This window comes from Castor canadensis, chromosome 14 (genome assembly GCF_047511655.1).
Source record: "Castor canadensis chromosome 14, mCasCan1.hap1v2, whole genome shotgun sequence".
Classification (NCBI taxonomy): domain Eukaryota; kingdom Metazoa; phylum Chordata; class Mammalia; order Rodentia; family Castoridae; genus Castor; species Castor canadensis.
The window spans coordinates 20,641,332-20,664,074 of record NC_133399.1 but is presented as its reverse complement, the minus strand read 5'-3'; the positions used below and the strand labels follow the sequence as shown (position 1 = coordinate 20,664,074).

The following is a 22,743-nucleotide window of genomic DNA, read 5'->3' as shown; positions in this document are numbered from 1 at the left end:
TTCTTGGCTTTGGAGACATCCTGACTCTGCCTTTTTTTCCTTGATGCAGCATATGAGTAATATAGCAGCAAAAATAAGTTATCTGAAAGAGAAAGGAGCGATCTCTATGTAGTATCAAGACTTTATACATACAACCCAAGATAAAAATGAGCAAAAGTATTAAAGCCAATATTCATAAAATAAACATAAAAAGTAAAACAAAAGTAGAGAATTTTGAAAGAAGAAACAGGAAGAGGCTGGAATAAATAATCTTAAACGCAAAACTCATTGAATCAGAAAAGCAGAATTTGAATGTTAGATCTATGAAATATTAGTTGTTTTAACTTTGAGAGCCAAGTGACATATTAAAATGTTAGTATCCTCTCTTTCATGTCAGGAAGAGCTATGTCCATCAACCTAAGGTAATTGATCTATCAACATATGCAACTTAATCAATGCATGTAAAGTCATTAGCACAGCTCCTATCTGTAGGTAAATCAGTTAATATTACTGATGAATTTTTGTTTTAACTTTTCAAATGGCCTTGATTTTTCCTCACTTCTGTGTCCAATAATATAAACTTATTTTAGTTTGTTATGATCTCCCCCATCTATTACAGTTTTCCTACTCCGTAAGCCTAAAATTTCCATATTGGTGTCAAAGTTGAAAAGAAACAAGAGAGAAAAATAACAAAACTCTATTTGGGACTGAGCAAAATGATTATGTTCTGGGACATAGTCTACTGCAAGCCACACTTGAATTCAAAGAGAGAAAGATAAGTATTTCTTAGCAAAGGGAATAAATTAATGTAAGTTTCTTTGTTAAGATTTAAAGCAGTTTGGTCTTTTAGACTTGAGTCAGAGGTTGGCATCTGCTCATGGGTGGAGGTGATCTTCCTGGCCGAGCATCTTACTTGAAATATAGCAATTCTGAATAATGTGCAAGATAACCTTAATTACAGAAATGAATGTAAAATAGGGACTGAAAATGAGGGGAAGGAGAGGGTTAAGGGGATGAATATGTCAAAATTCTTTACACGCAAGTATTAAAATAGTGTAATGAAACCTATTAAATTATTTAAAAAGGGAAGAGGGAATACCTCTGAGTAATAGAAGGGCTGAATTTAATCAAAGTTCATTATATGCATGTATGGAAATATCACAATGAAATCCCTTTATACAATCAATACACACTAATAAAAAAGAAATCTGTGCATACATGTTTAGGAAGTACTTGAGACATTTCTCATTTTATAGAGGAAGAATAAGATCTCCTTTTCTCATGTTTTCCCATCTCTGAATACCGTCTTTGTTTGACAAGAGTAACTTCATCTTGATATTAGCTTTTTTCGCCTTACTAAAAAGGTCATCCAAATCTTGGACCTATTTGACCCCTACTGGAGAATTAAGTGGAAGAAAGTTCTGTTGTCTCAAATATGAGGTTTGACTCCCTGTGACCAACACACCAGCTTGTGTCTCACACTGCTCTGCCTCTCCCACATTCTTCCCCAAATGAAGTTCAGTTTCAGCTTCACCAGAAGCCAGATATTTCATGCTCAACCTCTGTCCTCTCTGTGAAGTCCCACCTATTGAAGTATTTGGAATTTTTCACACATCTATGTCTGTAAAATGTCATTTACTCTTTCAAGACTCCTTAGAGTCATCTGTTTTGTGAAAATTTTAAAACCATTCCCACAGGATATACCCAAAAGACTGTGACACAGGTTACTCCAGAGGCACCTGCACACCCATGTTTATTGTGGCACTATTCACAATAGCCAAGTTATGAAACAGCCAAGATGCCCCACCACTGACGAATGGATTAAGAAAATGTGGTATCTATACACAAGGGAATTTTATGCAGCCATGAAGAAGAATGAAATGTTATCATTCGCTGGTAAATGGATGGAATTGGAGAACATCATTCTGAGTGAGGTTAGCCTGGCCCAAAAGACCAAAAATCGTATGTTCTGCCTCATATGTGGACATTAGATGAAGGGCAAACACAACAATGGGATTGGACTATGAGCACATGATAAAAGCGAGAGCACACAAGGGAGGGGTGAGGATAGGTAAGACACCTAAAAAACTAGCTAGCATTTGTTGCCCTTAACACAGAGAAACTAAAGCAGATACCTTAAAAGCAATTGAGGCCAATAGGAAAAGGGGACAGGAACTAGAGAAAAGGTTAGATCAAAAAGAATTAACCTAGAAGGTAACACCTACGCAGAGGAAATCAATGTGAGTCAATGCCCTGTATAGCTATCCTTATCTCAACTAGCAAAAACTCTTGTTCCTTCCTGTTATTGCTTATACTCTCTCTACAACAAAATTAGAAATAAGGGCAAAATAGTTTCTGCTGGGTATTGAGGGGGTCGGGGGGAGAGGGAGGGGGCGGAGTGGGTGGTAAGGGAGGGGGTGGGGGCAGGGGGGAGAAATGACCCAAGCCTTGTATGCACATATGAATAATAAAAGGAAAAAAAAACATTCCCACAGTTAAATGACACTTTCCACATACATTTAATTGACATGTAAGGACAATAACAGTATACTTAATTGTACATCTTTTATCCTTTCTAGGTGGATGATGAGTGTCATGGTGCTTGTAGAAACGTACATGTGCCAACTCAGTCCACAAAATGTAGTTGAGAGGAAATAAGAAAGAAACAACATCACTAATAAATAAACAAATGTGTATTACTCATATAATTGAAATGCTCTAATTTGTGGGTTATAATCAAGAAATTCCTTCAAGTCTTTTCCATAGTACTTAGTTCCCTTTAAGGTATCCCTGTCCAACAAATTATATATTCCTATCTATTCTGAGTCTTTTACCTATGGGGTCATTATTCTACAGCATTATGAAGACATCATTTCATGAATTAGAAGACACTGAGTGCCAACCATGTTCCGTCCGTTGTCTAGGAATAGGTAAAGATTACTGAAAAGCAAACTTCCCTACAAGCTGACAATGGGAAAATAATATAAGGATATAAGGAAGTAGTCACATAACTAGACATGGCAGCACATGTCTATAACCTCAGCATTTGGGAGGCTGAGGCAGGTAGATCACAATTTCCAGGCCAACTTGGACTGCACCATGCTAGCTAGAGTGACATGGCAACCTTCTTTAAAAACCTAAACAGAAAAAAAGAGGTATTCCTGTAAACTACCAGACAGTGATAAATGCCCTCAATAAAAAGAAGGCTGGTAAGAAGGAAAGAGTGGATAATGGGTGTCTTTTTATGAAGGTCCAGTCGAGAACAGTAGAGAAGGTTACATTTGAGCAAAGACCACAAACTAGATATAAAACCCTCAACTCTAAGAAAATGATGAGAACATGCCACAAAGCAAAGCAAGGGGAGGGCCTGCCTGATGCCCTATGGGACCCAAACACCCACAAAAATGTGGTCAAATACATATGGAAGGAGTAAAGAAGCAATAGTAGGTCTTGGACCAGATGTGGTAACATAATGAGGAAGCTGGAGCAATGTGTCTGTTCCCTTTGTGGATTTTTGAATCTCTAGGCAACTCCAGCACCTTTCTGGATGTTGGTTCTCTCAAGGACCATTTTTTCAGGCTCTCCATTGTTGCTTCCTTTCCCTTATTAGCTTGAACTAGAATAGTAAAAGTGTGGATGACATTCATGCAATGGATTACAACAAAGCATGGTCTTACCACCTAATGGATTCAGATCTCAGTATGTGGAAAATATTTCTCTAGCATGATCTCTATGCCTATGTTAACATCTCCCTTCTTTTCTTCCCCTCATGATCATAAATTTACATGATACTATTTTATTTCATTTTTTCATATATATATCTATCATACTTTAATTAGATTAAACCCACCCATTACTTGTCCTTTCCTATCGCCTTGCTCCCCTATTATTCAACAGCTTACAGTGCAATATGTTATGTTATCTTCATACACTGATACAAGGTTTTAATAGTGTTCATTTTCTAGCATTCTATTTTCTTCTTCCACCTCCTTATGGTCCTCTCAGACGGACACACTAATAGATTCTCTCTTAATATATTTATATATGCATAAATATGTATATACACACATATATAAACATATATATGTATATAATAGCATCTATGTATTTATGTGTGCATTCATCAAAACTTGAATGTTTTCCCTCAAATGTTTTGATACACGTTTTCACTAAGCAGCTCAGGCTAGATTTGAGCTTACCATCCTCCTTCCTAGGGCTTCTGAGTGCTTGAAATATAGGTGCACCTCAGTCTGAAGTGGTATCAATTCATGTCACCCCTTTGCTCTGTAGTCTACTCAGTTACACTTCTGTTTCAGTCACTTCCTTTTCTGTACTGTTGAGTCTAACAGACACTTCTCATTTTAGCACATTAAAAATTTAATTATGAATTACGTCCACCAAGGAAACAAGAACAACAATCCCTCAGGTCTGTTTTAAGTTGGAATGGCTTTCAAGTAAACTTCAGTATAGTTTCTCAGCTTCCATTCTCTGTGAACCTTTTCTGCTAGGGTCTCTTGGACTTACCTTATGGGGCCTCAGACAGGAAGATTTCTTGGCAGAAATCAACACTTGGTGACTGATGATAGAGAATGAAGTTCTTCCATCACATAAAACAGCAGGAACAGTGAAGCTCTGGTTTCCCAGAGAGAGTTAGAACTACAAATGAAACCACTGCATCCTGTCCGGCCAGTGGTTGCACACGGAGGGACAAGAGCAGAAAAGACATTTATAGTTCTATATATTTACTCTTTAACTGTGTTTTCCTTGTTATTACAGCTGTGAGTGCCAGATTTCCCTGTCAGGCAGTAGTCTGGGAAGAAAACCATCTTGCTGATTCTCTTTTCCCTGGTGATCAGGTTAGAAGTCAAGTGCATTCAGATTTCATTACTTCTTCATAAATTCCCCCGACATCACTACTCACTTCAACTTGACATTAAAATTATCTCCAAAGCTTAAGACAAAGTCACTTTGGTTTCCAAAGCATAGCTCCTGGTTGGTGGAAGGGGCACACTTGATATCTTTAAAAAATGACCTTGGCTCTTTTTGCTTGAAGGAGTGGGTGGGGATCCTAGAATGCACAGAATGGAGCCCACTGAACAGGATGATCTGTTCCTGAATTTTATTAGATACTACTGAGGTTGAGAAACTCCAAACTAAGTATAGTCTGCACTTTTCATATGCACAGCTGTGCCCCGAAGGTCTTCTTCAATAACTTCTGATACTTCACTTTATTTTCAACAAAATTAGGGCACATGTCTGCTACTTACTTCAAAATGCCAATCCAAATCAATGTGACAGTTCTTTAAGATAGAGCCTAGGCTGATAGGTTTGAAAGAGATTTTTGTTAATTTCATATGCAATTACTGGTTTAGGGCAAATATTCAAAAATCTCTCATCATTTTCATTTGATTATTATTTTTATACCCCAAGTTTAATATAGTCATCACCATTTCAAAAGACATGTACAGATTATTATTTTTCTATTCACACGTGGGGAGATATTTTTGCCAATAAACTTAAAAATTTTATGTAGTTAAATAAATGAAAAACTACTTCTGAGAGCTTTTTTTAGTCTTTGTTAAGATGGCTTGACCATAGGTGGACTTTTATGTGTTGATTTCTACATGTTTATCTAAATTCTAATGTTTGTTTTTATATGAAGGTATTTAATTCCATTGATTTTTCATAACTGTGTATGATAGGGAAACAATTTCATTTCACTTCAGACAGATAGTTGTATAGGTCAACTTTATTAAAAATGCAGTTGTGTTGGGTGCTGGTAACTCACTCCTGTAATCCTAGCTACTCATGAAGCAGAGATCAGGAGCACCATGGCTCAAATACAGCCTGGGCAAATAGTTCATGGGACCCTATCTCAAAACAATAACCAACACACACAACAAACAGGGCTGGTGAAGTGACTCAAGTGGTGGAGAACCTGTCTAGCAAGTGTAACATCCCACATTCAAACTTCAATACTGCCAAAGAATATTTAAAAATGGAGGTAAAGCATCCTTAATTTGAAAATAAAAAAAATCCAGGTTTGGGAGTATGACTCAAATGGTAGAGTTGCCTACCTAGCAAACACAGGCCCTGAATTCAACCCACAGCACCACCCAAAAAACCCACAAAAATCAAAAATCAAAGATACTCCAAATCTGTATTCCTTTTAAGACAAAACTGATGACACAAATGGAAACTTCTACATATGACCTCATGTGACAAGTTAAGTTAGAGTGCAGACACATTAAATATATGGTGTAAAACTACCTTCAGGGTATGAGTAAATGTATCTGAAATGTAAATGAATATAGTTTTTAGAGTATAAAAGTTCATTTATGAAATATAAATTAATATAATTTTGGACCTCCAAGAAATTATGCCTATCCAAACATTTCAAAATACAAAAAAATCCAAAAAATGAAACTGAGCGTTAAGAAGTTTGGATGAGGAATACTCACTATCTACTATTTTTCCCAACTAAATTTACATGCTCCCTCTCCTATCCTCCTATTCTTCCTTTTCTCCTGTCCCTTCTAATCACTTTCTCTTCCTCTTCTTCTTTTCCTCCTCCTGTTTTCTTCTTCTTCTTCTTCTTCTTCTTCTTCTTCTTCTTCTTCTTCTTCTTCTTCTTCTTCTTCTTCTTCTTCTTCTTCTTCTTCTTCTTTCTTCTTTCTCCTCCTCCTCCTCCTCGTTCTTTTCTCACTCTCTTTCTCTTTATTCATAATAAGATATTATTATGATTTCTTAAAATAGGTCAGAAAATGGCCACAACAAAATGGAGCCCCAAGTTTACATATTTTGAGCGTTATGACTGGAATTTCTGGGCACCATTTATGTATTTTTTAAAGGAAAGTAACCCTCCTGTTGACATCTTTTCCTGTATTGATTTCTTTTTTAATCCTGTGGATCCAAATGAGAAGAGGATGGTATTGCTATAGTCCCTGGAGGCCACAGTGTTCTGTGTCTGTGTAGGATGTGTGTGTGTGTGTGTGTGTGTGTGTGTGTGTGCGTGTTTAACTTTAAGAGTGAGAACAGAGTTCAGAGAGAGGAAACCTAGGTTTAATACATTCCAAAAGGCCACTCATAATATAGACACCAAAAGTTGAGGTAAATAAATAATGGAAATAAAAGGGGATGCAGGACTGGGGATTTAGCTAAATGTTAGTGTGCATATGGCCCTGGGTATAATCCACAGAACCAGAAAGAGAAAAAGAGGGATGCATTCCAATTCATAGATACTTTTGTATCCAAATAATTGGGTATAATAAATGCAACATCTGAATGGAGGAGATCCTATGTCCTCACTACGCAATGAGGATCCTTTTTAGTTCACATTCTCTGATGGCTTCTCTCATTGCTCTTCATCTTGCTTATCCTCCTCTCCATATTTATTTCTCTTGTGTAACATTCGTTAGAATTTATTAGGATTAATAATTTACTGGAGTGCATAGTCTAAGTCATGGTTCACTCTTTGTGATGTACACTCTAAAGCTTTTGCCAAATGTAGAATGATAGGTATCCATCTTTACAGTTTTCTACAGAGTAGTTCCAATACCATTGAGTACCACCTGTTTATCTTTCCCTACCTCTCCCCAACTCCCTGGCAACTATTAACTTTTTTAGCATCTTCGCTTTCATACTCTGCAGGCTCTCATAGTTGTTTTTGTTTTGCAATGTTGAGGATGGTATCCAGGGACCCATGTGTGCTAGGCAAGTGCTCTACCTGTGAAATTCATCCCAGCCTTGTGTCACATGACTGGAATAACTCAGAAGGCAGCCCATAGAAATTGGCTTTTTGATTGAACAAGTAACTCAGAAGATCCTTCCAGGTCTCTCCAAGGATTGAAAATGTGTTTCTTTTATTTTTGAATAATAAATACTCCATTATGTAGTTGTACCATGGTTTGATTAACTGTTTCATTACTGAACGGCTTTTCTTTTTAACGGTATTGGGATTTGAATTCAGGGTCTTATGCTTGATAGCAAGTGCTCTAACACTTGGCCTACATTACCAAGCTTTTTACCTTCACCTACTTTTCAGACGGGGTCTCATGATTTGGTCTAGTGCTCGCCTAAGACCACAATCCTACTATTGTACTTCCCTCATAGCTGTTGCTTGTTTCACTCTGCCAAGGTTTTTAAGAAATAGTCTTGATAACTTTATTCCTAGGCTGTTCTTGACCTGTAAACCTCCTATATTCACCCCCCAAGTAGCTGTGATTGCAGCCATGAGCTGCTGTGATGCCCAGCATAATTACAGAGGGACATCTTGATGGCTCCTACATTTTGGCAATTCTTATGAAGCCACTATGCATACTTGTATGCAGGTGGTTTATTTGTATTTTTCTTTTTCATTTGTGTACATAGTTTTCAAATGATTTGAATAAATATAATGGAATAAAACTGTGGTATCCTATCATGAGAGACTCTTTAGTTTCATAAGGAAACTACCAAACTGTTTTCTAAGTTGGTCATACCATTTTGCATTCCCACCAGTATTGAATGTGAGTACATAATTCCTGATCTTTGTCAACATTTTGTGTTTTCAGTGTTTGTATTTTGGGTAACCTAATATGGGGAGTAATGGTATCATTATTTTAATTTACAACTCTCTGATTACATTAGTCTTTAGGCTATTTTCATTTATTTATTTTTCATTCATCTGTCTTCCTTCCTGAGGTAGCCACTCAAATCTTTTTCCACTTTTCCATTTCTAAATTGAGATTTTAACATTTTTCTTCTCCTCCACCTTCTTTGTCCTCCTTTTCCTCTTCCCCCTTCTCCTTCTGATTATAGCGCTGGTGTTTGAAGTCAGGACTTCTTTACCACTTAGCAAGTTCACCCCTTTCATCTTCTTATTATTGAGTCTCTCATAGAGTTAATTGGATATCATTAATTTATCAAATATATGTGCTGTGAAGATTTTCTTATAGGCTCTGACTTCCATGTTCATTTTTCTAACACTGCATTTGTCATAAAAAAGGTTTTAATGGCCTAATATTAAGTGACATAAGCCAGTGTCAGAAAAACACGTCCTATGATTTATCTTATAAATAGAATCTTTTTGTCATTTTAAACTGACAAAAAGACATGAAAGAATAGGGGTTTCTATTGTTGATTGGGGGTGAAATGATGTGAGAAATTAAGAAAGAGAATGATGGAGGGGTGAATATGACCAAACAACTTGTGTTTCAACTCATGAAATGCTTTACAATGATCAACTCACTGCAGCAATGTTTTCTTGAGGATGGGGTGACCTGTTTTCAAAGTAGCCCATTCCATGACCAGCTCATTTAGCACAGGAGCCTTATAATCAGGTCTTAGATTTCTTAAGTAGACCTGTGAAAACTAGTCAAGTTGTTACCTTGACTCTGAGATTCCCTTGAATACCTTAGCCAACAATTTCCCAGTACCTATGTACACAGGAAAAAGAACGAAGAGAATGCCAAATCTGTGAGAATTACTGATATTCAGTCACACATCTATTTCTGTAAACCACAAGGGCTGTCACTTACTGCTATGGCTTGGGTGAAACTTGAGTCTTACCAAAGGCCTGTGTGCTTATGTTCTGGTCCTTGGGGTAGCATTATGGGACCTTTGATAGGTAAGGCATATGGGAGGTCATTAGGTCATTGGTTGAATTCCCTTGAAGAGAGTGGTAGGACCCTATTAATACCCTCTTTCTCTGCTTCCTGATTAAAGATATAAATGCCTGCTCTGACACATCCTACCACCATTCATGGTGGCCCCATCACAGTGAGGCCAAAATCAATGAAATTGCCTAGTCATGGATTTGAGACTCCAAAACTACAACCCCCCAAAAATTCTTCACTTCATGTTTCCTGTGTCAAATATTTCATTTTAGTAACCATAAGCCTACTAATCCACTCTTTTTTAAAAGTGCAGCTGTTGTCAATGACTCTTCAGCCACAATACACTCCAATATTGAGACATAAATGATTGTCCTGTCATTTGTGACAAATATATGAATCTGGAAGATGTTACGTTCAGTGAAATAAGTTAGACATAGGTATGTAAGAGCTATATGGGTTTTTCTCCATTTGAAAAGTATCTTTTCATTTCATATGCCCATTTATTTATTTGCAGTATTTGTTCATTTGGTAATTAATTTTGAATTCTTTATATATTCTGGATATTAATCACTCACTGGATGAACAGCTGGCATAGAATTTCTCCCTTTCTTCAGGCTGTCTCTTCACTATTCTGTAAAGTGAAGTTCTCTGTGTATTACTTCCTTTGCCTTGCAGGATCTTCAAATTTAGTGTAGCACCACTTATAATAGCTAAGTCATAAAATCAGCCTAGGTTCCACTCAATCAATAAAAGGATAAATCAAACATGGTATATATAGAGAATAGAGTATTATTCAGTCATGAAGAAAAAAAACCACACTGTTTTCAGAAAAATTGGTGAAACTAGAGATTATTATGTTGAGTGAAATAAACCAGATTCAGAAAATCAAGTATTGTTTGTTTTGTTTCATATGAATAATATTTTTAGAAGACATGAAAGTCTAAGGCAGACTATAATGGAGTAAGAAGGAGACCATTTGGAAGAGGAAAAAGGAATAAGTGTAGGTAATAGAATGTTCATATAATTAAAATACATTCTATAAATACAAGGAATTGTCATAACAACTCACTGTTTTCTACAATTAATATTTACCAATTAAAATCCTTCAGAACTTACATAACCTTATGTGTACATTATTTTAGTTATACACAATATTAAAATGTCAATTACACTGAAGCACAGAGCAAAATTGTGGTTATAAGAATGGAATAGTATATGCCAGTGAGAAGGCCTGGTTCAAAAGGCATAGAATTAGATTTCTGTAGAATGCTTACATCTAGATACATAATATACATCAGTATGTCTATGATCAGCAACATTGCACTATGTACCATAGATTTGCTAAGAGGGTAAGGTTTAGGTGATGTTTTTCTCTTAAGAAAGAAGATAAAAGTTTGAGGTAATGGACTAAAGATTTTCAAATTGTGTTGGTCAAAATAACATGGTGGTTGTGGGAATGTCCTTAAGAGGTATTGGTCTGATTGTGTTGCTCTTGCTATTAATCTTGCCCTGTCAAGTAAACAGGACAAGTAGAGGAGTGCCCAGGAGTCCCAACCATGGCCACAATGAACTATCCTACAACCATATAATTCTCAAATGTTAGAAGACCCTGTCAGTACTAGCAGAGCATTTACAGTTGATTCACAGATGACTACATGAGAAGACCCGAAATGCAGATTCCTAGAAACAAGAAAAGAAGTGCTATAATCCATTTACATAGGGGGTGATTTGTTATGTAATAAGATCTTACTGATACAATAACCAATAGCAAAGAGAACTGAGGTTGCTCAGAATAATCTGCTGCTTATTTTGGTTCTGATAGATGAAGGCAGACCTCATAGTCACATGGTTCTTCAAGCATATTTCAGATAACTACATAAAAAAGATAATCCCTTCTGGATAATCATGAGGTTGCAAGGACATGTATTTTTTTACAGGAATACCTTTTATGACTGAATCACAAGTCTCCATTCCCACAGGTAAGACTGAAGAATTCAAGGTCTTTCATGTGTCATCCATTTTTGTGAAAAACACAAAAGAGATAAAAACTTGGTGATAGGATAATACATATGTTGTTCACTCACCAGTGACAAAATTTTAAAGTGGGAGATATTTTATTTAGGGCATTGGATACAGTCATATTTGTAGACAGACTTGAAAATTTTAAACAGAGACATAGTTGATTGAATCAAGCCATATAGGCAGAGACAATAAATCCTTCAGTCCAGTGAATTTACCCCATGGTGAGGACACCATGATTCCCAACTTCATTGAGTAGAAGTGTATATGGATTCAGCGGGACATGAACACAGCCATGTTGCCTTATTACCTTCATAATTTCCCCAATGTAGCCGTACTGGTTTCTCTATATAGTTTCCCAGCAAACTATAAATAAACAAAACCATTAAAGAGGTATGTAGAGTTTTAAAACCAGACCCTGGTTATAGGAATGTACCTGACTTTTCCTTTGGTGGTAGTATGGAGTTTGAACTCAACACTTTGTGAATACTAGTTAGGCACTCTATCACTTAAACAATGTCTTCAACCCTTTCTGATATGGCTGTTTTGGAGATAAGGTCTCACTTTTTGCTCAGCGTGGTATAGACCACGATCCTCCAATTCACCCTTCCCACTGCATCTGGGATGACAGATGTATGCTGCAACACAAAGCTTTCTTCTATTGAGATGGGGTCTCTTCTAGAATCATACTTCTGTCATGAAGTCCAACAATAAATTATACTTTGTGCTATCTTTCATCTTTAGTCTCATATCAGTTTGGGGATGACTAGTTTTCATTCACTGGGAAAATTGTTCCCAAACCACTCATCAAATGTAAATCTTCCATAGTAATAAAAACCAGAATAGAAAGTTTTATTTCATCCCATTAAAGCACATATTTGATTCTAAGGTAATATTAAGTCTTCAGTGTATGAAAATTTGTCTTTCAGTATACAATACACCTGGAAAAAGTATTTCACCAAAATTTTGCCTAACTATAGATATTATTGTAGGTACTCTAGAGTCTGAGCTAAGAAGAAGCGCAATCAAAATTGACAGAATAAACTTTCAAGACCACCTGACAGAAAACACAGTATAAGCTAATCTAGTTGGCAGAAAGAGAAGTTATGATGCAATCAGAGCAAGAAATTAAGAATGCAAAAGTGAAAAACTATGTTTGTAGGTTACCAGTCACAATAAAGTAATATAAGTGACCTCAATTCTTAAATATATTTCTACTATAGTAGTGAAAATAATCATTACAGGAGACAGAGGAAACTCAAAAGTGTTTCTGCTACAAAATTGGGAATAATATTTGGAAGTTAGGAAAATTATAAAAAGAAAAATGTCATTGGCTATTAGAGAGAGGAGAACTCAGTAAAGGGATCTAATAAAACTAAATAATGTAGTTGAACTAAAGAAGAATTTTGGAAAAACTCTGGAAGATAGTCATTGGTAATTATTTTACAAATAGGACCACAATTGCCCAGAAAATATAAAAAATGATAAGTGGGACTTCATCAAATTAAAAAGTTTCTGAACATCAAAAGAAACAGTTACCAGAATCAAGAGACAATACACAGAATAGGAGAAAATATTCACTGGCTATTCAACAGATAAGGTATTAATGTCCAGAATATATTAAAAGTTGATAAAACTAAATAGCAGGAGAAAAAGTAATCCCATTAATAAATGGGCAAATAAATTAAACAGACTCTTCTTAGAAGAAGAAATACAGATAGCTAATCAATGCATGAAGAAATGTTCAATGTCCTTAGCCATAATGGAAATGCAAATCAAAACTACACTAAGAATCCCTCTCACTCCAGTCAGATTGACCATCATCAAGAAAACATATAACAAAAACAAGCAAGCATGTGAGAGAAAAAGGACCATTTACAAATTATTGAAGGAAATGTAAACTAGTGCAACCACTATGGAAATCAATATGGAAGTTCCTCAGATAACTAAAAATGCACCTACTTTAGAACCCTATCATACCACTATTGGGCCTATGTCCAGAGGGCTGTAAGCCACTCTACACAAAAGATACTTCCATACTCACATTTATTGCAACTGTCTTCAAAATAGACAAGGTGTGGAAATAGCTAAATAGCTAAGGTGCCTAACAACCAATGAATGAAGAAAATATGTATATATGTATATACATATATATGTATATATGTGGAGTATGTATATCATGATGTATGATATATATGATTACATATGTGGCAATATATTCATATATTAGTTATCCATGAACAAAAATGTAATTTTGTCATTTGGAGGAAAATGAATGGAACTGGAGAACTTCATGCTGAGTAAGATATGCCAAGCTCAAAAGGCCAAATATTGCATGATCTCATTCATTTGTGGAATCTAGACCTAAAATTATGATTATATTGATTATCATAAAAATAATAAGCTGTGAATTTAATTGGAGGAGTTTTTAAGGGGACAAGCAAGAGGGTGGATGTGGAAAAGAAGGAATACTGAGGGCAAAAGAAGATGGAAGTATGCTGCATATGTACATATGCAGACAGCATAATGAAACACAAAAAACTTTGAAAAATGGTGGAGCTCATATAATAGAGGAGATGAAATTGTACAAGGTACACTTTACACATGTAATGAATTATCACAATGAGATAGCCTTAATTATTAGTATTTGATAATTGAAACAAACTTAAAAAAAATACATTATGTAAAGCAATTGAAGACAAAGAAATTCAACCTGCAGAAAATAAATAGAAGGATCAACCTCTATTTCAACACTCTGATTAAAGAATCACAATCCCTAGCTCTAAAGCTTACAGATCTGCAACCAAGGGAAATTCTTGGGGTTTTTTGGTAGTATTATGGTTTAAACTCAAGGTCTCATGCTTGCTAAGTAGGTGCTCTATCACTCCAGCCATTCCACAAGCTCCCAAGGGTACTTCTTAAAAAATAGTCCTCTGGATGTTCCCTCAGAAGTATCTTTTCTGAGCACTCTTGATGTCCTTATTTTTCAGACTGTAGATGAGGGGGTTCAGATGGGAGTGGCCACACTGTACATCACTGAGGCTGTTCCACTGGAGTGGGAGCTGTGGGTAGCAGCAGAACTATAGTATACTCTTTGAATTGTACAGTAAAACAAGGAGACCACTGAGAGGTGAGATGCACAGGAGGTAAAAGCTTTGTACTTCCCCTGCGTTGATGAGATTGCCACAGATGGAGGAAACTATCTTACAGTAAGAGTAAAGAATGCTGGTGAGAGTCCCACCACCCAAAAGCACAGTAGTAAAATACATCACCAGATATTAGGGAAGGTGTCAGAACATGCAAGTTGGACCACTTGATTAAATTCACAGAAATAATGTTGATTTCCAAGTCTGTACAGAAGGACAGCTACAGCACCATTAAGCTTTATAACAGGGGATGCAGGACAATAAGGATACAGGACCCAGAACCATCAGCATACAGAGCCAGAATTTCATGATGACTGTGCAAGGCAGAGGGTGACAGATGTCCACAAAGTGATCATAGGCCATCACAGCCAGGAGGAAGCTCCCAAACCCAGCAAAGACTATGAAAAAATTTACATGTGCCATGCATGTGTCATAAGAGATGACCTTGTTCTGTGTCTGTATGTTTGCCAACATCTTGGGGACAGTGGTTGTGGTAAGGCAGATGTCAGAAAGAGACAGATTGGAGAGGAAAAATTACATGGGCACATGGAGATGGGTGTCAGAGGTAATGGCCAAGATGATAAGCAGGTTTCCAATCACAGGAATGAGGGACATAGAGAGGAAAATCCAGAAAAGAAAGGATTACAATTCAGGTTCTCATGAAAATTCCAGAAGAAGAAATTATAACACTTGTGAATAATTTCTCAGTTCCATGTGGTTGTATGATGGAAAGCAAGAGTGAGAATGAGAGCAAGAGCTAGAGAGTGAAAGAGAGAATTAGAGAGGCAGAGAATTAGAGAAGAAAGATACATGAATTATTAAACTTTCAGAAATTCTGTCATTTATATTTTATACTCACAAAATCATTCTTATATTTCATTCATATATCTGGTCCCTTGGAAGGTATTGCTTGCCACCTCTGAATAGGAATTCTTTATCTACTCTCAGCCTTGCTTCCAGAACTCATGGGTTCTGTAATTAGAACAAAGAAATTCTTTATGTGTTTGAGGAATAAATGTTGCATATTAACTATGTTCTAGAAACTCTAGGAAATGTGTTCATAGTGTGGAAAAGACAAATGTTCCTGTATCCTAGTGATTGAGAAAAACATAAGCAAATAGAAAAGTTGTATATCATGCCATGCAATGATAGATTCCAGAACAAAAGGAAAGGAGGCTAAGAAGAGAAGGATGAAGTATTTTTAAAGCTATTGGTTAAGCAAGAACAGAAAACAGAGTGGTATTTTAATAAAGATCTCATAGAAAATGGGGCAAAGGCCTCTAATTATCTAGAAGAAGATTTTTCCAATGCTCAAAGCCACCAAGGGATCCAGTGTGGAAATAGAATGACAACAAGAAGAAAGATGGCTCAAATTTGGAAGACAAATGTTGATTTAACAAAAGATGATGTAGAATAATCGTCATAAGAGGCTTCGACAGGTAGAGGAGGAAGAACAATGGAAGGGGTCTCATTAATTGAGACAAAATGAATTTTGGTTGGAGAATGAAAGTCTAGTTCTCTATATTGCATGGTAGTTTGACTGCAGATAACATTAATTATTATATATTCCAAAATATCTTGAAGGGATATTGAAATGTTCCCAACACAAAGAAATTATAAGTATAAAAGAAATGCAAATGGTAAATACCTTGCTTTCCCTATTGCTTACTTATTGAGCTATTATATGGAACCCCATGAAAATGTACTATTTTATGGGTTAATTAAAACAGATGTGCCCATGGGTTAGAGTAGCAGAGATAGATATGTCTCATGAAAAAAGATCAAAGGAACTCCCTCTGTTAGTGTCCCTAATACTGTGCAATCTTGGGCTGAACAGCATTAAGTTTGTTTCTTTTTGAGTGCTAATTCTGAAAAGGGACCAATGATTCACTCATTCCTGTTGCCTTGTCTGAGGACAGAGTTAAGTCTCTATCTTTACACTTAAAGCGATAAATTCAGACTTTCATATGGAGAACTTCCTATCAGAAAGCCAATCCAGGTGAGTCTGAGAGCACAACAGGTACTGTGGGAGAGGCTTAGAGAAGGGAATCCTATAATGTTCATCTGAAGTCACCTGAGAGACAAACTAGCCTGACCCTAAACTGGGAGAGTGCAGTTTGCAGGGTTATTTGCACCTTTGATTAATCAATTAATCAATGCAGTGCCTCATGATTGATAAGCAGGCAATCTACCAATTGAGGCACCCCACCAACCATAATGCTTTTGATGGTCATTTAAAGTGCATGGTTTAAGCATACACTGAGTTCTTTAATTCCTCTGATTTTTTTGTAAGACATGCTAGCATGGGTCCAACGTCTTTTCCCTGAAGATATATAGTCAATTATGCCAATTTTTAGTTAACTATTTAAATTTTTTGAAATAAATGGAAATATAATCTTGTCATACAATAAATTTCCATATCCTAAAACAAAATAGCTGATTCTTTTAACCAATAACAACTGAGCATCTGTAGGAGCCAAAATATTCATGAATATTAAATATTATATTACTTTGTGCCTTGGTATTCACCAATGTAATTATGAATCCATGTTAATGTCATTAAATCATTGTTAATTTATGTATCTAACCCTCCTCTCTCCCATCCCTCCCAGTCCTTATTCAAGTCTTCTTTTGTGAGATTGACCAGGTTAGAAGACAGGAGAATCAATCTTTGATTGATTCTGCCTTCCAGAATCTTCCTAACTCTTTTCCCCAACCCCATTTGATTGATTCTGCCTTCCAGCTAACTTCCTAACTCTTTTCCCCAACCCCATTTGAATTTTTTACCTGATCTCATAATGATAAACTTGTCTGAACTAGGCCACTAGGATCTCCAAATCCTTCACTTATGTGGGAGACATAGCCCTTGATATCTCCAGAAAATTGTTATTCCCCTCTTCAACAAGAAAAAGACTGTATTTATTTGATTATAAAACCAAAGCTAGTACAATACTTGCTTCATAATACTTTTCCTGAAACAGGAAATTCATATTTATTGCATGAATTAAGACTGTCATTTAACCTTCATTAATAAAATCTTTGGTAATTATAAACTATGAATTTAGATCTCCTTATACACATCACTCTAACTATTCTATGTGGTCAATACTCTTATAACTTCATCCTACATTTGAAGAAATGGAGCTCAGAAGGATCAGTAACATATCTAAAATTAAAAGTTAGGTGCACATGATGACTTTAATTGGAAACTTTTGTCATGTTTCCAGTTCTCTTTTTCTAGTCCATTGGCCTTCACCAGAGATGATTCTGTTTCATTGGACATCTGCAATTTTCTGAGGAATTTTAATTTTCACATAGGTGGTACAAGTACCTAGCAGGTGGAGGCCAGGGATGCTGTTCAATATCCTACAGTCCACAGGAGAGACTTCAGCATATAAATTGTCTACCAGAAATGTCAAATGTGGAAAGGTTATGAAACCCTACTCTAGACAAGAACATCTCTAACTTCAATGGGTTATGTGAGTCTCTTATTCTGATTCCACAGGTCGAGGATGGTTCAGATGTCCTGCATATGTTAACCAGCTCCCAGTGGACATTGATGTTTCTGGTCCCAGTCTATGAACCACTCTTGGAATATTAAGCCTTGAGTCCAGTCATGTGTAGTTACTTGGAACATTTCTTACCAGGATTCTCTATGTACATGATGTCTGATCTTAGGTGGTCAAATACTGGATTCTATAACATATCTACATACATAAGTTTACAGTAACTTTGAGTATGTCTCATGACAGGAAATGAAATTTTATGGTATTTGGTAAAAGTACCAAATAAACTTGGGAAATCCAACCTCTTGTATTGAGTTGACATTAGAAGTAAGCATCATTTTTGAGCTCATGGGAAATTACTTGGTACATGAAGATGAATAATCAATTATCAACTATTATAATTATGTCCCAGTTACACGTTTATGAAGCTGCTTGTGACATAAGAATTGTCTGTTGTGACAGCAAGTGATTTCAGAACCCTCTTCTCCTGGTCAGTAAGTAATATTGATAATGAATGGACACCTCCCCCTATAGTCTACTTGGAGTCCAGAATGTTTGAAAGGTCACCATTATGATTTTTTTATCTATGTATACATCTTCTAAGCCCCTCATGAAGAGCCAGATAGCCACTGTAATAATATTTGAAGCTGTTTTCTCTGATCCCCTTTTTGGATTTCTACATAGCAGTCATTTCTTAGTGTTTCATATAAATACTCATGTATGACAATGGAAAAATGAGGTCTGTTGAAGCTATTCCAGGAATAAGGGGAAGGAGATTAAAGGAGAATGATAGAGGGGTGAATTCAGTTATGATAAATTGTATGAACTTTTGTACATATCAAAATGCACACTCAGTAAAACAATAATATGATTATAATAAATATAAATAAGTAAAAATACAAAACAATATTGAAACAACATTCCTCATTCTTCCTGTCACAACTCCATAGCATAGAGTTTATAAATGTTTTATGTCAACAGCAATATGAAATATTTGCATTTTGTTCCCAGATACATTGTTTTATTTTTCAAAATTATGCATTTATTTGGTTTGCTCTATCGGAGCACTACATATGACTACATTTGTCTCTAGGTCTTCATGGCCCCTCATGTGGAAGAGGACTATTCCTTGAGAATGGAGATCTTGATTTTGGATGTTACCTGCCTCAGCTGATTTATGTGAGTAAACATGACATGTTCCATATCAAAGAGGTAGCTGTGATTGTATTATGAAATGACATCATTGCCCAGCATGGTAGCTCATGTCTCCAATCCCAGTTTTGTGGAAAGTGGAGATCAGAGGATTATTGTTCAAGGGAACGATAGGCAAAAAAGCTTGTGGGATCCCAATCCATCTCAATTCATAAAAGTTGGATGTGGTGGTGCATGGATGTTCTCTCAGTTACATGCAAGGCATAAACAGGAAAATGATGATCTAGATTGACCTTGGCAAAAGGATGAGACCATATTAAAAAATAAACATAAATCAAGCAAAAGGATGGGAGGTACAGTTGTAGTGGTGGAGTGCTCTCCTTGCAAATGGGAGGCCCCGAGTTCATACCCCAATACTACCAAATAATTAAATATCAAAAAATAAAACGTCACAATTTTCCCTGATCCTTCTCTCTTGAACTGTTCTTGCTGTTGTGCTAGCTAAAGAATTAATTAGATTTGTAGACTTATAGTAATATGAATGCTTGCATTCTAAAGTTCACAAATTAAATCCTTCAGTCTCTGTGTAACAGATTTTGGAAGCAAGCCCTTGGTAGATAATTATATCATGAGAATAGAATACTGATAAATATTTGTACAGAATCAGCATTATTATTTTTGTTTCATGCCTAGGTGTAGTCCATTGTGGAGAAAGAAAATATGTAGGGTGTTCTCTATGCTGATGTGAAAAATATTTGTTCTATTGACTACAATGTTCTATAAATTTTTCTAGGTTAAAATTTTCTAAACTTCAGCTCATTAGAGTTATCAGATAAGGAATTAAAAATTATAAGACAGGTAAAAACCTAACCTGAATAATAGACAAAATGTCTGAACTGAAAGTTGGCAAATAACCATATGAAACTCTCAACACCTTATGTCACCCGGGAGCTGCAAGTCAAAATAATAAGCTATTATTACAAATATGTTAGAATAGTTAAAATCTGAACAAATTGTGGGTGAACACATGGCACAAAAAGCACATTTACCGCTGTTGTGAATGTAAAATGGTGCAATCAAATCAGAACACAGTTCAGCAGTTACTTATGAAACTATGTATTTTACCACACTATCTATTAATTGCACTCCTTAGAATTTGCACAAATTAGCTGAAAACTTACACTGTCAAAACAAAGAAACAAACAAAAATGACACATAAATTTTTATATCAGTTTAATTCATAATTGCCAAAACCTTGATGGAATCTCTCAATGTGCCCTTCAATGGGTTATGGATAATCAAACTGTGTTATCTCTTTACAAATGAATGTTTTTCAACAACCTAACGAAATGAGCTATCAAGCTATGAAAACACATAGAGAAACCCTACATGCATATTGTTAAGTGAGAAGGCTAAGCACTGTGATTCCAGTTATATGATATTCTGGAAAAATACAAACCTGTGAATGTCATAGGACTGTGAGACATTGAGGAGAGGCAGGAAGACATGAAAAAGTTGGCATACAGAAGACCTGTAGGCTACTGGAAGTATTCTGTAGGATACTGTAATCCTGAATAAATGCTATACTACATTTGTAAATATCCATATAATATACAAAAAAAGGAAGAACCCTAATGTAAATATTTCCTTTAAATAATAATATAATAATAATAAAATGCCATTTGTAGCCATTGTACCACATTTATACAAGATGTTGGTAATAGGAAAAATTATGGAGCAATTGATGTAGTATGTGAGGGGTCTGCTTTTTCTAGTCACATGTCTGGAATCTTAAACTGCTCTTAAAGGTATTTTATATTAAAAATGGAATGAATAAAACAGCTATATTCAGGCAAAGGAATTAGACATCAACCTGAATAGTTGGAGTCCATCTCGAAAAATCTATGGTGAAAATTGAATTAAGTTTGACATCTACTAAAATACACTGTAAAACAGAACAATCAAAATTACTGTGGCATGCAAGGGTCAGAATCCTGGCTTCCATGTGGTGACATTGTGTGTCTATAAAGTGGCACTGGTGAAATTGTTTTAGCACATCAGTTTTACAGGTGTATATGGATGCAAAAATTCATAAAACTGAGTATTAATAATTTGCCTTTGCATATGAATGTTATGTTTATTTTTGTGAATATTTTTGAAGTCCTTTAGGATTTTCAATTCATTTAACTCCATCATCATCCTTTTTTCCTCTCCCTATTTTTGGAGTAGTTTCAACATGTCTCATTTTTTCATTTTCAAACATGAATACATAATATTTCCACTACATTAAACCTCATTCACCACTTAAAGAAATTATTTAATGTGAATAAGTGTGTATGCATATCTCCAGTTAAATAACAATTGTCACATTTGTGGAAACAAGGAGATAAATATCAGGGAAGGAAAGCTCATGCTATAGTAATTGAGAAGCCCCTACAAATTGAGACATGTAGAGGGAAGGGTGAGTAAATTGTGACCAGGGGAGAATGAACCCAAGAGAAACCCTCCAATGCTAAACTTTAAATAATGTTTTATATGAAGGCCTTGCTCATTATGTGTCCATGTATTTACACCTGAATATTTTGTTTGTAAAATCAATCCTTTCTTCCTCTCCTTTCCATCACTCACTGACCTCTGCTTGGTCATTAGGCTGAACAACAATTGCATACCCTGGTTATGCTATTGTGTGAGACATAATATACACGCTTAAACGTACTTAGAAGGAGAAACAAGTTTATTTCTTCTTATTATAGAATGGGTAAGCCAAACGTGAAGGACAGAAAGAGAATGTTTATTCCTGGAAAGGCTTGTCCTTCTATAGTACAATTCCCATAGATATTCATTAAACATGCAATTTGACTTTCACATCATTGTCCAAGAAAAATTCATTCAAATACTGAAGGTGGAGGTGGAAGCAATCATCACACAAGAATGCCTGAAAATTTTGATCCTAACAAAAATTTACTGAACTGAAAATTATACTTGTGTTAATCCATTTGCAGAGTTGAACTCAATTCAACAACTTTCTCTTTACCCTTGACTTTTGCAATGTTAGTATGAAGCTCACCCATCGTAGAAGAGTCTATTTCTCCACGTTTGAAACTCAGCTGGTGTTAGGATTTTTTACCTTATCCAAAAAAAATTGGTGAAAGTGTCAGTGTGCCTCAAAGGGCTTTAGTGCATCTTTTCTGCTCTCTATTGTAATGTTGGCTGTGCCATGTAAGCAAATCCAGGCTACACTGTTGGAGGATGAGAAAACACAAGGATCAGAGCCTGTTTGACCTGGTCAAGTTCACCCTTTGTATTCTACAAGCAACAAGTCCAATTTCTGAGAAATCTCAGTCA

The 22,743-nt window shown here is 35.8% G+C and overlaps 1 pseudogene; it reads right to left on the bottom strand.

The window, feature by feature from the left end:
- Positions 1 to 14,601: 14,601 nt before the first annotated feature.
- Positions 14,602 to 15,214, bottom strand: LOC141416161 (olfactory receptor 7A5-like; annotated as a pseudogene).
- Positions 15,215 to 22,743: the final 7,529 nt, after the last annotated feature.